Genomic DNA, 15,015 nt, shown 5'->3' with positions numbered 1-15,015 from the left:
GAAGTAGGAGCTCTCACCTGTTGGTGCCAGTGTATGAATTCAGCAATAGGTTTATGGAAACAGGTAAGGCTCCAGCAGTGTCTGCTCCTGAGATGGCCTCCCAGAGATTTTTTTGTTCGGTGACAATCCATTCATTAATTTCTTTGTATTTATTGAGGGCCTGCTGGAGGCAGACCCCTATGCAATACACATTTTTAAAAAATGGTATTTGGTAAGTGCTTATTATGTGCCAGGCACTTTACTAAGTGCTGGGGTAGATACAAGATAATCAGGTTGGACACAGTCTGTGTCCCACAAGGGGCTCACAGTCCCAATCCCCATTTTACAGATGAGGTAACTGAGGCTCAGAGAAGTTCAGTAACTTGCCCAAGGTCACACAGTAGTCAAGTTGCAGAGCTAGGATTAAAAACTAGGTCCTTCTGACTCCAAGGCCCTGCCCACTAAGCCACATTACTTCTCGTAGCCTAAGAGAGCTTCCCATGAGGGAGTAATAGAAATAAAAAGCCCAGCGCACCTGTTACCATGGTCAACCATCTCGTACTATGGGTTGTGGACCACGTGAGCACAAGGTGAGGGAATACGGATGATTCAGGGTGAACCACCACTGCTACTGGAAAAAAGAGACCAAGTGTCCATCATGTTGATAGATGAAAATATTATTCATTTTCCTCTTTCCTTACCCAACGGTAAAAGTCCTATGTCAAAACGTGTCCCCAGATTGGTCTGTCAAGGACCCAGGCTGTAGCAGCATCTTTCCTTGTGTCTGAGTAACATAGGAGAAAAATGAGAAAAATCCCCCACTATTTTTAACTATGTATAGCATGGAAAAAGCTGGCCTTTTGGACCACACAGAAAGGAAATGTGCTCATTAGTAGCATATTTTTTGAAAAATAAGGGAAATGTCACTCTAAAAAATAAACAAAGGACATATAAATGTATTTGCTATTTATAAAAAGAGTTTACAGTAGCCCAAAGAATGAACAATTCAGGAGTTATTCTAATATGTTTACACCTCAGTAGGAAAATAAAAGGACTGAAATAATATATCTGAAAATGAAGACATTCCTGAACACCTTTACAAAAATTTATCTGAACTGCCAGATTTAATTTGCACTTCAAAATGATTATGTATACAAAACACCCTTTTTTATAAAATGAAAGAATAGGATTTCCAATAACTATCATTTTCAGATTTCTACCTCTTTGAAAGCCATTTTAGAAAGACTCACCCCAAACACTGCCCTTGTTTGATTTCCTTTATCTTAAAATATTTTGAATAACATTATCCCGAGAACTGTATATGATACTTGGAGCATCACCATAAACCATATTTTATGCATAACAGTGTAAAATGCTCTATTGACATATATCACTTGGACAGAAACCATGTCAGAAGCCTTGCATTTTGATAACTTTCTATCTGGAGGTTTTTAAAAATTATTTAAATTAAAGAATTAAATGACTTGTTTGTGAATTTACATGGTCTTTTAAATTATCTTTAGGTAATCCTGATGTGGCATGGAGGTTAAATTACAGGCAGCAGTGGGAACCTTCTGAATAAAGCAAGCAGAATGATTTTGCCTATGAGTCCATAAGGAATATTCCCTGCTAGGAGTGGAGACATAAGAAAATTGCCTAATACACGAACCACACATTAGGAACGTAGTCAGCTGTTGTAAATGCGTATCCAACAACAAACCATTATGTATCTTTGGTTTAATTATATGTGCTTATTATACACCTGTACCAGAGAGCTGAAGAGGGTATTTGTATTACTTGTGGTTTCTTCTATCAAAACAGCATTAGCATTATGAAACTTATCAAAGAGTCACATCCTTTCTCTGTCATAAGATGGGGGGGGGAGTTGGTAGCCTTGCTTTGCATGCAATCCAAAGAACCTGGAAAATCTCTTGATATTTCTGGTGTATTAAATTAGCCCTTTCCTTGGAAGTTGAGTTCATTTCCAAAAGTGAACAAGTTTCAGTGAATCATTAGTATTTATAGAGAACTTACACTGTACTAAGGGGTTGAGGGAGGACAATAGTTAGTAGACATAATATCTGTCCTTAAGGAGCCTACGGTCTAGCTGGGGGTCAGGCACTAAAATAAATCACAGGTAGGCGGAAGCAATAGAGTTTAAATAATAGAGTACATGAAATAATAAAAGAGTACATGAAGGCCATAATGGGTAGGGAAAGAGGTGAGTACCTAATGTTTTTGGGGGGTGAGGACTCAACCTCATCTGTAAAATGGGGACTAAGAGTGTGAGCCCCACATGGGACAACCCAATAACCAATAACTCCAGCGCTTAGAACAGTGCTTGGCACATAGTAAGCGCTCAACAAATGCCATCATTATTTATTAACTGCACAGGAAACGAATTAGGGGAGAAATAAGGTGGATGGATAAGAGATTAGGGGGGAGTCAACCAATGGTATTTAATGAGTGCTTCCTTTGTGCAGAGCACTGTACTTATCCCTGGGGATAGTACAATGCTGTAAATAGATAAAATCCCCACCATCAAGGATCTTACAGTCTAGGGAGTAGAGTGGTTTACTGGATGTGAGGTGAGTAGGAGAGAAATACTAGGCAGGAGGAAGGGTGTGAACAAGAGGTTGATGGTCAGAGAGATGAGAGTGAGGCGTGGAGAAGAATGTGTAGGTTGGGTGGTAGGGAGAGATGATCTAGGATAATAATAATAGTAATAATTCTGGTAATTGTTAAACTCTTACTATGTGCCAGGCACTGTACTAAGCGCTGGGGTGGACCGCAAATTGAGATGGACATAGTCCCTGCCCTGCATGGTGTTCACAGTCTCAATCACGATTTTACAGATGAAGTATCTGAGGCACAGAGAAGTTAAGTGACTTGCCCAAGGTCACAGAGCAGACAAGTGGCAGAGCAGTGATTAGAACCCATGATCTTCTGACTCCCAAGCCTCTGCTCTATCCACTGCATCATGATGCTTCCCATCAGTATTGGGGAGAAAACTGCTAGGGGTACATATCAAACTGACACTCAGTGGAAAAGCAAAAGCAAAATAAATTAGACACAACATTTTTTCCCAAAGTGTGATTCAATAACAACTTTATAATCATTTTGTACTGATGAAGTCCTGTATGGTGCACAGAAAGAAAAAAAAAAGTATACATCATTCAATCATATTTTTTGAGCGTTTACTGTGTGCACAGCACTGAACTACCCACTTAGGAGAGTACAGTATAACAATAAACAGACACATTCTCTGCCCACAGTGAGCTTATTCATCATATAATAGCATGTTTTATTTCGAATTATAGTGGGCAACCAAATTTTGAAAACAATCCTTATGTCTATAAAAGAAGCAGCAAATACCATTCTAATATGATGCTAATATCTTTGCTATCATAGTAAAGGTAAGCTCAAACCATTCTGCAGAGAAATTATAAGGGCCAGGAAAAATAGTAAGAAATTATATAGTAAGATTTATTAATCATAAAAACATTGTTACTGTAGATTAAAAACTTATCACCTTATTAGTCAACAAATGTATTACAGTCAAGTCTGTTCCAGTCAGTTAGCTAATCATTTCACAACTCCATTTGTACCACAGTCTTCCCTGGTTTCTAGAGGGAAAATGTGAGGTTACTCTGTGGAAGAAAACACATGCTATGATGAACATAATCCTATTATCATAATGAAAATAATACGATTACAGAGGAATAAACAACAAATGGTGCCCAAAGCTCTCAGAAAATTAAAATTCTATTTGGGATTCCCACAGGGTCTAATATCAGTCCCATAGATGAAGTTTGATAGTTTCTCAGGAAGACACATGCTAAGTCAAATAAGGGGTTGGGTTCCTTGAAAATACAATAATGATAATAGGAAACGAGTAGTGACTGAATAATATTGTTGACCTGCATTTGACATAAGTATAAAGCAGATGGTGGTTCTAACCAAAAAGAAAAGCTGTGGTTTCCTCTGCCTCTTGACACTAGTAAGAATGAATTGCTTTGCGTCATGTTTTATGGAAATCCAAAGCTTGTTCCATATAAACGGTATTTTCAGCCTTTTTGTAGCAGAATTAAATGTAGGAAGAGAAAACAAGGTCCTCCTAGCAATGCTGTTTAGCTAAGCTTCTGTTACCCTGCACTACACAACGTCAGAAATGCTTAAATGAAATCTGCTTCAACATGCCCATACAGGTTCAGAAACAAATTTATCATCCCATTATCAATATTTATGATGGAGAAAAATATTTGATTTGATTAAAAAGAATTATTCATATTGCATCCATTACAGCAAGACACCTCTGAGGAATTGATCATTAGAATGATGCCATCTGTACTGCACAGAAAAATAAGTTTGAATGTTATTTTTAAGATGTGAGATGGTCCTTGCAAAGTCTATCATTTATTTTTCCAACTCAGCAAATTACTTTTCTTTAACCTAGTATGCAGTTAATCTAGGATTTGATTGCATTTAGGGAATCTAGTTTTAGGTAAGACCCTCACAACAGAATGTTACCTGATGAACTCAAAAGAGATACAATAAATTATGGACTCATAAAATTAATGATTTCTGGTGAAACAACAATTATTTACCAGCTCCTCCATTGCTAACAATAGAGAAAGACTTTTTCAGACTTGCCTATTTGTGAAAGAAGTAAAATCCAAAGTTTCTATTTTGAAATAATCCATCTTCTTAGCTTTCATTCAGCTGGGCCACTCTTCAAGTTGAAAGTGAAGGAAGTTTCTTAAACCAGTTCATTCATTCATTCAATCATATTTATTGAGTGCTTTCTGTGTGTAAAGCATGTACTACGGGCTTGAGAGAGTACAATACAACAAGAAACAGACACATCCCCTGCCCACTATGAGCTCACAGTCTAGAGGGGGAGACAGACATTAATATAACTAAATAAATAAATAGATAACCAATGGCACTCAGGACTCTCTATACATAAAATCGGTTTCTAGATAGCTGCCACAAGTACATCAAGAATGGTATAATAATATATGTAGCATTTGCTAAGCCCTTACTATAGGTCAAGCACTATACTAAGCGTTGGGATAGATGAAAGATAATCAGTTTCTAGATGGGGCTCACAGTCTAAGTAGGAGGGAGACCAGGTATTGAATCCCCATTTTACAGTTGAGGAAACTGAGGCACAGAGGAGTTAAATGATTTGCCCAAGGTCCCACATGAAGCAACTGGCAGTTGAACCTAAGTCCTTGGACTCTGTGGCAGAGAAGCAGTGTTGCCTAATGAGAAGCAGCGTGGCCTAGTGGATAGAGCACAGGCCTGGGAATCAGAGAGACTTGGGTTCTAGTCCTGAATTGACCACTTACCTCTAGTATGACCTTGGATAAGTCACTTTTTTATGTGCCTCAGTTACCACATCTGTGAAATGGGATTAAGACTGTGAGCCCTATGGGGAACAGGGACTGTATCCGACCTGATTATCTCGTATCTACCCTAACACTCAGTACAGTGCCTGGCACATAGTAAGCACTTAACAAATATCATAAAGAAGAAGGCCTGGGCTCCTTCCACTGGGTTGCTTCTCTCGACTTTCATTTCAATGTTGTAATTTCCGGGAGTTTTGGAGAAGGAGCTGCATCCATCAGGATTCTGCTCTATTGGATGGCTGTCACCTAGGGTTCACTCTGTGTTCTCCACTTCGCTTCTCCTATTCCCTTTCCTATCCAAGCATTAATCGATAAGAAGTATTTATTGAGAGTTGACTTTGTGCCATGCTCTATACTAAGCACATGGGAGAGTACAATAGAGTAGGTAGATATGATCTCTGCTGAAAATCTAGTTGGGGAGACAGGTACTCAAATAAATTACAGGCAGTGGGAAGCAACAGAGTTTAAAGAAGTCAACATATTGGTGAGAAAGGGGTGGGGAGGAGGGGTAATTAGGTGCTTAGGTGGTAAAGGGCTTGGTGCCTAGGTGATGCAGTTTGGAAGGAAATAGGGTGGAGAGCTTGGGCCAGCCTCTCTCTCTCTCTTCTGACTTGTTGCTGGGGGCCAGAGATGAGGGCCTCCAGGACAGAGAACTTCCCTGCTGGAGCAGCAGGGCAGGGGAATGACCCAGATTTGCATAATTACACAAATATTAGGACAGGATTCCTGCCGCCTCTAGAAGTTCCCCTCCTCCTGCCCTTCTCCCCTCCCCCTCCTCCATGGCATAAAGGTGCATCTGTTGTTGTAACCCGATGCAGGCCACCACAGCACCGTGGGCAGGGATGGGGAGGGAGAAGGGAAGACAGGAAAGCCAAGAGGTGGAACAACTATTTTAATAATAATAATAATAATAATAATGTTGGTATTTGTTAAGCGCTTACTATGTGCCGAGCACTGTTCTAAGCGCTGGGGTAGACACAGGGGAATCAGGTTGTCCCATGTGGGGCTCACAGTCTTAATCCCCATTTTACAGATGAGGTAACTGAGGCACCGAGAAGTTAAGTGACTTGCCCAAAGTCACACAGCTATGTGGCCGAGCAGGGATTCGAACCCATGACCTGTGACTCCAAAGCCCATGCTCTTTCCACATTTTCTCCCCCGTATTCCCGTATGTAATTCCACAAGGGGGAATCGGGCTCAGTCTGGCTTTAAGCCGGAAAATGCTTTCAGTGAAGTTCCCATTTTATTTCCCCTTTACCATCTGGCAAATTCAGTCCTTCTTCCTGGGCACGCTCAGCTCTCTTTAGCCAACGTAGAATGACGGCATCAAGAGAACTTTCAATCTCGGTTGGTGCGACTGCTCCTCGCGGTTGTTTCGAAGGTTCAGCACAGTGAGAAGGAACCGGGTCCCTCCTCCTCTCTTCGAATATTTAACATCTCATCTTCAAGTCTGATTCAAACATGACGGAACCGTATACTTCCATATTTTCATTTACAGGTTTTCAGTATGAAAAACACGCACTTACCGCCGAAGATAATCTTTCCCACTACATTAAGGGCCTGCGGGGAAGCACCCTTCTAAGATTTTCAAAAGAAAATGACTTAAGTGTGAACACATTACAAATGGGAAAATTACTTGGTCTTCAGGCAGCCTATAAAAAGGCTAGTATATGCCCTCCCAGAGCCCCTGGCAAGTTGGGAGAACCACGAAAGGAGGTGGAGAGAGGGCTGTCTCCCCTCTAGGATCACATTCCTGTGTCCCCAAGCTCTCTCTAGCTGCAATAGAAATTATCAACCAAGGGCTCTCAGTAACCCTGAGGCATCCCAGAATATTGGGAAGAGAATGATCATTGTAGCTAACTAAGGGCAGCCCCAACAGCAATTTCTACCACTGGGGGCTGAGCCTGCTTCTGGCTGGGCTCCCTGATGAGAAGAGAAAAAGAAGCCTAGAAAGAAGCAACCCCATGGCCAAAATTTTGAGGAGCCAGTGGAAGCAGCCAGAGCCCTTTCTCTTCTCACCTGCCCCTGCTGCCATCACCGCTCTCTTCCACTCTGTTCTCTCCAGCCCTAAAGAGTGTGTGGCTTAGTGGCAAGAGTCCGGGCTTGGGAGTCAGGGGTCACGGGTTCTAATCCCGGCTCTGCCACTTGTCTGCTGTGTGACCTTGAGCAAGTGACTTAACTTCTCTGGCCCTTAGTTACCTCATCTGTAAAATGGGGATTAAGACTGTGAGTCCCACGAGGGACAACCTGCTTTACCTTGTATCTACCCCAGTGCTTAGAACAGTGCTTGGCACATAGGAAGTGCTTAACAAATACCATTATTATTATTTTGCAGGGAAGAGACAGAAGGAAGAGGGAGAAGGCCAGGCAGATGTGTGATGGGTGTAAGGGACAAGGTTGGACACTTTGGGTGAACCATAATAATAATAATAAGAAGAAGAAGAATGGTATTTTTAAAACTCTTACTAAGTTCCAATCACTATACTAAGTACGGGAGTAGATAGAAGATAATCAGGGCAAACACAGTCTCTGTAGCTCACAGTCTGAAGGGGAGAGAGATTAGGTATTTGATCCCCGTTTTAGAGATAAGGAAACGGAGAAGTCAGTGACTTGCCGGTGATCACACAGCAGGTGAGTGGTGGAGTCCAGATTAGAACCCAGGACCCCTGACTCCCAGGCCCGGGATCTTTTCACTAGTCCTTGCTCCTTCTCTGTGAGTACACAGAGATATAGTTTCTAAAAGATGCTTGAAAACTACTGCTATGCAGGACCTATTATTCACATTGATGTCAAAAGTGAAAACTGAAATTACTGTGAGCAAGGTCAATCCATGTAGGTGCTCATGGAGCTGAACAGGGAATGTGCATGTGTGGACTTATTTGCATCCTATAGATGCCGAACGGATGGTTATTATATGCTGGCTGGAAACAGCCGTTATTTCCCCCCACCTCCCCCAACTTCCATTTCATGTTTATGGTGATATTCAGAGCTAACCGTGCTGTGTCCGCACATCTCAGTATTCAGATCTGATTTATATTGGAACAGTCTGTCTGACATTCACATTCAGTTAGGTCTTTAAAAGTGCCCAATTGCTCAACAGAACCACTTCCAGGACTGTTAAAATTCCATGAGAACCCACTTATCTTGCGGGACTCAGTATTTCCTAACAGGATAAATAGAAGAATTCACTGAAAGAATACATAACCTGTATTTTCTGTCTCCTCTGAACCTATCTAGGCAGCTGCCCTATGGACCCCTGGAATTTGAAAGCTATCCTATCTCTCCCTACTCATAATTCTCTCCTTGCCTTCTCTTTCCTTTAGCCCAGACTGAAGTGAAACTTTTCTTTGGACTATTTGCATGCTGCTTTTGGTGGGAAAAAGTTGGGCCACCCAAATCTAGTCAGTTATTGATTTTAGAGAAATTTTTTCATCTCCTCCCAATCTGATCATTGATTATGAATGGATTGTAAGCTCCTTGTGGGCAGGGATCATGTGTATCAATTCTGTTATATTGTGCTCCCCCAAGTGCTTATCACAGTGCTCTGCACACAGTAAGAACCCAATAAATGCCATTGATCGATTGTTGTTGTCGTCGTCGGGTTGGTGGTTGCTGAGCGAATTCCAGACTTCCTGTTGTATCTTCAGGGAGTTGTAAGCTCAAGTCCCCAAGATGACAAGGCCTTAGCTAATCATCAGGACTAAATAACTATCATTGCTAATCAAGTCAGGAAATGATTTTCAGTGGATCACTAAGGCCAGGGTAGGGTCACCAAATGAGAATGAAAACCAGCCACTAGCAACGGAAGGGCGATTTTTGGGGAGGCTATATAAAAGAAAAACAGGCCCAAATAAGTGATAAACTTTTCCTCAAGGCCTTGTGATGTTCCACTCCAGCCTCAATCTCCCTTTATGTAGGGGATGGCTGGATGGAGCAGGAATGTTCTAGAAAATCGGATACAGGGATCCCAGGGACCAGCATTCAGTGGCTTAAGTAGTAGCAGCAGCACACTTTGCTCCTCTAATGCTAACCTTCCCACTTTACCTCGATCTTGTCTATCTCACTGCCCACCTCTCGCCCACCTACTGCCTCTAGCCTGGAATGCCCTCCCTCCTCCTATCCGACAGACAATTAGTCTCCCCCACTTCAAAGCCTTTTTGAAGCACATCTCCTCCAAGAGGTCTTCCCTGACGAAGCCCTCCTTTCCCCTTCTCCCACTCCCTTCTGTGTCCCCCTGGCTTGCTCCTTGTATCCATCCCCCATCCCAGCACCACAGCACTTATGTACATATCTGTCATTTATGTATTTATTTATATTAATGTCTGTCTCCCCCTCTACACTGTAAACTCACTGTGGGCAGGGAATGTGTCTGTTTATTATTGTATTGTACTCTCCCAAGTGCTTAGTACAGTGCCCTGCACACAACAAGCACACAAGCAATATGACTGCCTGAGTAGTCGTAGTAGTATTTATTAAGTTCTTAATTTGTGACAACTACTATATTAATGGCCAGGTAAAAATTTGACATGGAACTCGGCCCTCAAAGTACTCTCCAACCTGAGAGTCAGAGAGGGGAGAAGGGATGGGTTACAGGCACCTAAGGAAGAATGGAACAAGAAAAACCCTAAAACAATACAAAAATCAAGGACAACAATATATACACCAAGAGGGATAGGGCATTGGGTGCTTACTACAGTGCTTTGCACACAGTAAATGCTCAATAAATTCCAATGATCGATTGCTGGACCAGAATTTTGTGTTCCCCATAGCTTAGGGGCCCAGGAATGGCCCAGGAATGGGGCTTTAGTAAGTTTCGCATAATAATTGTAGTGTTTATTAAGTAATTACCAAGTTTCAAGCACTGTATTAAGCACTGGGGTAGATAGAAGATAAACAGGTCACACATGGGACTCACAGTCTAAGTAGGAAGGTGAATAGATATCGAATCCCCATTTTACAGTTAAGGAAACTGAGTCATCAAGAAGTTAGGTGACTTGCCCAAGGTCTCATAGCAGGCAAGTGGCAGAGTCAGGATTAGTACCCAGGTCTTCTGACTCCCAGGCCCATGTTCTTTCCACTAGGCCATGCTGCAAATACTGTACTAAGCACTGGGGTAGATAAATGATAATCAAGTTGTAAAATGGGAATTTGTCATTCTGAGATCCTTTTAGAGTCAATTTCTACTAAGCCTGTGAGCCCCATCTAAAATAATAAAAACTAGATATGTGCATAAGTACTGTGGGGCTGGAAGTGTGGGGATGAATGAAGGGAGCGAGCAAGTCAGGGTGACTCAGAAGGGAGTGGGGAAGGGGAAAAGTGAGCTTAGTCAGGGGAGGCCTCTTGGAAAAATGCGGGACACGGTTGCTGTTAGACCTGATTATCATGTACCTATGCCCCAGTTTGGTACCTAGTAAAGGCTTAACAAATACCCCGATTATTATTGTTTAATTAGCTCAAGACCCTCTAGGCCAAGACTTTCCCTCGTCTCCCAATTTGTGGAGGATACCCCTGAAATACCAATATCTCAGCCACTCCTTTTTCATAATAATAATAATAATAATGTTGGTATTTGTTAAGAACTTACTATGTGCAGAGCACTGTTCTAAGCACTGGGGTAGATACAGGGTAATCAGGTTGTCCCACATGAGGCTCACAGTTAATCCCCATTTTACAGATGAGGTAACTGAGGCATAGAGAAGTTGAGTGACTTGCCCACAGTCACACAGCTGACAAGTGGAAGAGCAGGGATTCGAACCCATAACCTCTGACTCCCAAGCCCAAGCTCTTTCCACTGGGCCATGCTGCTTCTCTTTCATGGGAATAGAGGTCACTGAACTTTTAAGGAACTTCCATGATTTCTTCTCTCTCCTGGAATGCTCAGTGCTGCCTGACTTCCATAAAGCTTTCAACCAATTCACTGTTATAGTAGACGATCCTTGAGGCAGAGAACTTCTCTCATGATTCTCTTGTACTTTTTCGAGTGCTTAGTGCACTCACAATCAACGAACCCTTAATAAATACATTTACTATCACTATCTCACGATAGTGTCACCTTTCTCCTTCCATTCTAAGTCTGCCTGGTTCTTGGTACAGTCCCAACCTGCTATAGCCTGAGGCAGAAGGAATAATTCGAGATTAGGTTGGAGTTGTGGAGCTAGCCAAGGGTCAAATTGCTTAGAGAGCTATAGCAGGAATGAAGATTCTGGATTCCCAATTCATGGTGCTAAAGATGAGAGTGAGGGAAGAAAGAAGATGACTGAGGAGTGCTAATTCCTTAACTCACTGACTTATCCAGTTCATATTAATTGGGAAACCCTAAATCATCCACCACTCCTATAAAACCAAAGGCATGCCTCTCTCCTTCGTTGGATTGCCCCATCTAAATTTCTGTCCAGCCTGCAAAATGTGTAAAATCAGAGGGAGCTAGCTATCTCCCTATTGGGTGTACATCGGAAGAGACATAAGAGTATATTATTCCTTCCACCGTCAGCGGCAATTGAAGCTCACTAAATTGACTCCGCACCTTCCTATTTCAGGCAGTGACAGAGGAATAGCGTTTTTACTAAAATGCTCATTTTTAACCAAGCCCTTCCTGGAGAATGATTCCATCACAAATACAGAGGATATGCTTGGCGTGTTATAGAGGGTGGCAGAAAACCAGCAAATCAATGTTTAGGACCAGGATATTCTGTCAGCTGCTCAAACACTGATCTGACAACTGTATCCTTTCTCCAGCTCTGTCATGCAGAATTGAGGGCGCAATGCTTTTTCTAATGTGAGAGGATTCAAGGCAGCAGCAACTTGTGTGTGTGTGTGTTTGTGTGTATGAGAAAGTTGTGGGCATCGACAGTTCACAATGATGCAATCCTTGTTCCATTGGTAAACTGGGCCTCAGAAAAGCCTAATTAATTGACATGCATTGATAATTCCAGACTGTCATTTAAGTGAATAATTTCCCTTCTCCCTGACTAAGTTTCTTAAAAGGAGAAAAATAGATGGTTTTCTAACCCCTGGAAAAGATGTGGCAATCAGAGAAAGTCCCAAAATGGAATACAGAAGGGAAAAGGAGGGGAGGAATCAGGCCCTTTGCTTTTGTTGTGTGCTCCCAAGGGTCTATTGCAATGCTGTGCTCCCAGTATGCTCTCAATAAACCTTATGTGACGAAGAGGATGCTAACAAGTTGCAAAAATACAAGGAAAATAGGAAAAGTAGTTGAACTCTCATTAAAATCCTTGTTTATTGTGTTACCGTGGACAAGGAATTTAATTTCTCTGTGCCTCAGTTTCGTCATCTGTAAAAAGGGATTAAATATCCACTCTCTCTTCTTCTTAGTCTGTGAGGCCTATGTGGAAGAGGGACAGTCTCCAATCAACTTAGATTGTATCTACCCCAGCATTTAGAGCAGTGATTGGCACATAGTATAGTAAGTGCTTAACAAATACTGCAACTATTATTATTATGTAGGCTCAGCCTTAACCCTCGTAGTAATTCCTGGTCTTTCCCAAATTGCTAAAATCTCTTGATTAAATTAGATTTTATCTTCATGCTGCAGCATCCTTCTCTGTACCTGATAGACAAAACACACATTATTACAATGGGATTTTATCAACTATAGCAGATTAATGAGTTTTCCAGGTTTTGTAAAAGATAACTATTTTGTGTATGATCTAAAATTGCTGTTTCTCTACAAAGTCTCACTTTTTGGTTACGATATTTCACATCACCTAAACTGAATTGCTATGTTCACAACACATTTCTATAAGGGAAAATGATTGTATTTTTATGAAACTTACAAAAGGGACTTTTTACCACAGTGTTTGTAGCAATACCATTCTAAATTTGTGAATGGCAAAGTGTGGAAAATGGCCTAGAGAAAAGAAAATGAATACCTAAAGGGAGTTATGTTGATGGTTGCGCTTACGTTGCTTGCTATGTAGGGATTTGTGTCTCTTCCTTAGCATGTACACCTGCACTTGAACACTTGATCAATACTTATTTACTGACTGACTTGTTGGCAACAGATTGGCTCTTGAAGACCTCTGGAGACCGATTCTTGGACTCACTCTATCAAGCCACAAACACTGGCTTACCCAGGTCAAGTGAAGTGGTGAGTGAAGCAATTTCTTGAATAATTTGACCAATGTCGATAAAACAGCCAATCTGCATCATCTAGGGCACTGTCTTCCTCCCCTCCCCTCCTTGTCTTGTCTTATGCTGCCGAGTAGTTTCCCACCCATAGCGACACCATAGACACATTTCTCCCTGAAAGCCCCACCTCCCTCTACAATAATTCTGGTTGTGTATTCATAGAGTTTTTTTGGTAAAATACGTAAGTTGCTTACCATTGCCTCCTTCCGTGCAGTAAACTTGAGTCTCTACCTTCGACTCTCTCCTGTGCCGCTGCTCCCCAGCACAGGGGAGCTTTGACTTGTAGCAGATTGCCTTCTACTCGCTAGCCACTGCCCAAGCTAGGAATGGAATGGGTATGCCTCTGCTTGCCTCTGCTCTGCTCTTCCTCCCATAGTCGAGACTCGTAGAGGACTGGAAACTCTCTAGGTGTGAGCCTGAAAGGGGCCCCTTCCCCCCCACCCCCTTATATTTCTGGAAATTTCTTGAAATAAGATAATTTCCTCAACTTTCCACTTCCCTTTGCCTGGGTGGTCACAACTCTGGGGAATCTGGAGCTGTAAAATGATGTTGTTATGTTGTACTCTCCTAAGTGCTTAGTACAGTGCTTTGCACACAGTAAGTGCTCAATAAATATGATTGAATGAATGAAGGTCTCCTTGCAGGTTTTGGTAATTGTGGAAGTTGCATTCTCTGATCTGAATCAATCCATCAATCAAACAGTGGTGTTTACTGAGCACTTATTGTGTGCAGAGCACTTTACTAAGCACTTAGGAGAGTACAATACAGCAGGGTTGGGTGACATATTCCCTGCCCACAAGGAGCTTACAGTCTTGAAGGACTGCATTATCCTGCAGCATTATAGAATTTGATTGTTCTGTTTCACCTGCAAAGTGGGTAGATTTCAGGGATGCATTATGTCTTGATAAAGAACTTTTATGAAAAACTCATGGAACCTGCCTCCTCTGAATGAATACAATAATGGGAAACATCTTTTACTGAGTGGTATTCCCCCAGGAATACAATAATTTATAGTTTTCTTTACTTCAAAAAAAATCACTGGCATGGTCAAACATATTTTTCATACATTTACGTACTGCATCGACCTAGGAGGATATTTTTTCTGTTTTACTTATATAACCTATTTTGATTATCAAGAACTGATTAGTGTCAATCTCCAGTTCCCAGATGAACCTGATTCTAAATATAAAGTTCATCAGAAGGAGACATTCCTTAGACATACAAAGAGTTAACCATGTAATTTTCCTAATGAGAAGGAAAAGGCAGAGCATCGTTTCTCCCCGTAACTATGGCAAACTCTTTGACACCATGTAATTTTGGGGGCATCTTTATACTTTGCAGGAAAAAAAGAAAAACAATAACTAGTTTCCTGTTAAGACTGCTTTTTCTGTGTGGGAAAAAATCATTTCTACGTCCTCACTACAGCAGTAAACCTTACATTGAAGGCAACAAATAATGACTGCAAAGTTCATTC

The sequence above is a fragment of the Ornithorhynchus anatinus genome, chromosome 8, assembly GCF_004115215.2.
Source record: "Ornithorhynchus anatinus isolate Pmale09 chromosome 8, mOrnAna1.pri.v4, whole genome shotgun sequence".
NCBI lineage: Eukaryota > Metazoa > Chordata > Mammalia > Monotremata > Ornithorhynchidae > Ornithorhynchus > Ornithorhynchus anatinus.
Note: the sequence above shows the minus strand (reverse complement) of the source record.